Below are 3,670 nucleotides of genomic sequence, written 5' to 3'. Positions count from 1 at the left end.
CTCAGTGATTTAGGAGTTTGATCTGCAGTAAGTAGACTGGATAAATATGTCTGATGAGTGGTGTGACTCATTGGAAATTGAACAGTTTTCAAAATTGAAGAACAGTCTCTGTTTTCCTGAACTTCCTCCCCTTCGCATTAAACTAAAGAAGATCATGACACAAGTAAAATGAATATTTCCTTTTGAATCAAGCACAGTCAAAGTTTCCTGTCTCTATATTAAGATTGTTTACATCTCAGAATAGGTAAATGTTAGCAAATGGAAAAGGCTCTGAGATATTTATGGAAATTAGCATTCACCTGAGACGTTAAAATGAGCATGAAATAGATGTATTTTCTACGTAGCTTATAAATTGAGTATTTCCCTATTGAGATTTCTCCCTGCTGTTATAATGCTTATCTCTGCTACTCAAATGCCAACAGTCTGTCTATTTTGAAGATAAGTGATACGGCTTGTGCATGAATCCCGACTCTTCTTTATGTAGATATATTCCTTTGTCATCAAGGTTAGAAGTGAAATAACAACACGCACTCTTGCTTTTTGGTGACCCTGATCATTATACTGGCCTACCTTTCTGTCTTGCTTTTAGAACTTTCATGATCATAGGATTTGAGATATTTCTTAGTCCTCGGAAAGCATGTACTCTTCATGGCATGCCGAGTGGCAAAGTTTGTGGATACTCAAAATCTACACTAGTCACCAGCTCAGTTCACACTTTTAGAAGCAATAGCCGTGACACTATTTGGGATAAGAACAATTTTAAAGTGAGTGTTCATTGATTGCTTGGGAGAAATTGAGAATGTGTGGAGTGCAAATAATTCCTAAAGATGATGTTACATTCTGACCTAAACTAAAACACAAATGCATTCATGTGCCACAGTTCTTTCCCCCACCCCGCCACACCCCTCATGCCACAGATCTTGTGGGCAGAGACTTTGAGGGCAGGCATCAACCCACTTGATCCACAGGGTCATCACAGCAGGCATCTGGCTATGAGTATAGAAGGGAGGGATGCTTTTCTGGAGGCTCCTTCTGACTCAGCTGCAGGGTCTTCTTCCTAACCTTCTTCTTCAGACCCTAACCTACTATTTTCTGAGTCATGCATACAGTCTGATGTCACTGAAATTGAGAGGCTCGGCAACATCCGTCCCATCTTCCATACTAAGCTGTAAGCATCACTGCCTTTCTGCTCATTCTCTGCCTCTCTTCTTATCATCTGGAACTTTTTATTTTCTCACCAATTAAAAGCAGTGTGTGTTTGTATAAATCCATGCCTTTATTTCGTTAATTATTACAGTTTAAAGCATTTCAAACACCTGTAACTTCTTTTGTTACTGTTCTTTTTGGTTTTGTTTTGTTTTGTATTTGATCAGCGGGTTAGTGAGATTGGCTTGGTTCCGTTATTCTCAGTCATTACAAAGACTGAGCCATGTGAGGGCAGGATCTGACCACTGAGGGTTGGGTCTCTTCATGTGAGATGGTGCTTTCATCTTTTCCAAATCAAGCTCCGCAGTCAGACCCAGAAGCTTCAAATTAACAGCCAGCAACTGGGCTTGGAGGCGGGTTTTACAAACTATAAGGATGAGAATTTCATGACTCCTGCTGGGTTCAGCTTGGTTGCAGTTATACCTGCCTGACTGGCTGCATGGGCTGAGCTCTTCTCCTGTGGTCTAGGGTTCTGTACAGTCATTAGGTGACAGGAAGCCCTTTCCAAGACTGATCTTGCTGTCCAAATATACATGGCGCCCCCAACGAAGCCGACTTTGGCTGTGTCAGTACTGACTTGCTTAATCTTTTCCAGTGGTTCTTAGATTATGCACAGAGTGGTGCTACACTAACTGCCCCAACCCCTAATCTGCTCATGTGGGCAAGCATCAGATCTCCTCAAGAGGGAAAGGCTTCCAATTAGCCTGAGTATTTGCTTTGGCATTTCAGGGGTCATTTGTCAATTTCACTCTGGAATACTGGTTTAAACAATGAAAGCGTTTTTAGATTGTTTCACCATCAGCACTGTTACATTTCAACTTCAACCCTGCAAAACCGACATTTTCATCATATGTAATTGCAAATAAATTTAATGTAAAAAATGAAGGTAAAACACCAAGCCTCTTGGACCATGTAAATTAGGGCAAGTCACATCACATCTTTAAAACCTGAGTTCTTCCCTTCCAAAATGGGACAGCAACAGTGCCTGTTGCTTACAGCTGTTTTGAGGATAAAATGAGCGAGTATTCAGCAGCTGATCCAAGCAAAACATTCAAATGCTTCAGAGAAAATGTAACTCTCAAATGATGACTTTCTTAGCTAGACATTTTTTCAGTTATAAATGGCTAAGGCTTGCCTTCAGAGTTGTGCTTTCATATATAATTTTTACCTTTTTTGGTAAAACAGTAACAACAACCTCTTTTTAGTCTGTTCTACAGACAAATATCCTTAGATAGTTAGTTTTTAGGCATTTGGGATAGTTTTTTTCAATTTCTCCTAAACTAAATCTTAAAATTTAAGTATACACACATGCATACCCATATATACATATTTACGCGCATGCATATATGTGCAATATAAACTGAATATATATAACATACATCATATTTATGTGTATGGGTATGTTTATACATATACAATGTATAAATAATAAAACAAATCTGTGAATTATGTATTAGGTAACCCTAAAATTAAAATAATAAATTGAAACCCAATGAAACATCAAAAAAATGAAGCTCTTCAGTTTTTATTTCCCAGTGGAAGTCTTGCCTAATTTTCCAATGAAATAATTGTGTAGATTGTAGATTTGAAGACTATACAGCAACCTCTCCCTACCTAAGAGGTCTCTATTTTGAGAAGTTTTAAAACAGACTGAAAATACATTTCACTTCCAATTTCATAAATTAAAATTTTATCTAATTAAAGCTTTTAAAATTGAAGTATGTTTAAAATATTCTAGTGGAATGCCCAAAGTAAAAGAATAATATGCAAAATGTGAATAGACTTTTCACTGTGGAGTCAAGGAAGCAGGCTTTGAGTCCAGGCTCTATCTCCTACTGGGCAGCATAAGGGGAAGCACTTAGACCTTCTTCTAGGAAACCGGTTTAGGGAGCTAAGTTGACTGACAGCTCAGCTCCTGTCCCTGTGTATTCACCCTGGGCTTCTCCCTGCCAGTGTCTGGACATGGCCAGGGTACAGGAACCGGCTCGTTCTTGTCCTTAAAGAACTCCAACAGGCAATCTCCCCAAGATCTGACTGAGGCTTCTTTAGGTCTGTTGAGCTCCTGGCTCTCCCTACTCAATCTTTTCTTCTCTCACAGATAACAAACCGGCATCCTGACTGAGAGCTCTGCTCACCTTCTTACTTCTGCTTCCTGCACTTTGCACTCTACATTCAATTATCCTAATACATTTGTTGCTTTTCTAATCTCATCTTCACATCCATTTCTCAGACGGTTCAATCAGACACACTCACTGTGCATTTTCTCTGCGCCTTATTTTCATGAGAGTTTTGGATCTGGCCATGAGTTTCTCATCTTTTTTTTTTGTGAGTTGGAGTCTCACTCAGTCGCCCAGACTGGGGTGCAGTGGCTGCTCTCGGCCACCGCAGCCTAGACCTGCTGGGCTCCGGTGATCCTTCTGCCTCAGCCTTCCGAGTAGCTGGAATTATAGGCACGCGTTACCAC

This window comes from Carlito syrichta, unplaced genomic scaffold, assembly GCF_000164805.1.
Source record: "Carlito syrichta isolate Samal-C Ts95f unplaced genomic scaffold, Tarsius_syrichta-2.0.1 Scaffold287411, whole genome shotgun sequence".
NCBI lineage: Eukaryota > Metazoa > Chordata > Mammalia > Primates > Tarsiidae > Carlito > Carlito syrichta.
The sequence above is the reverse complement of the archived record's forward strand: the minus strand, read 5'-3'. Positions refer to the sequence as shown.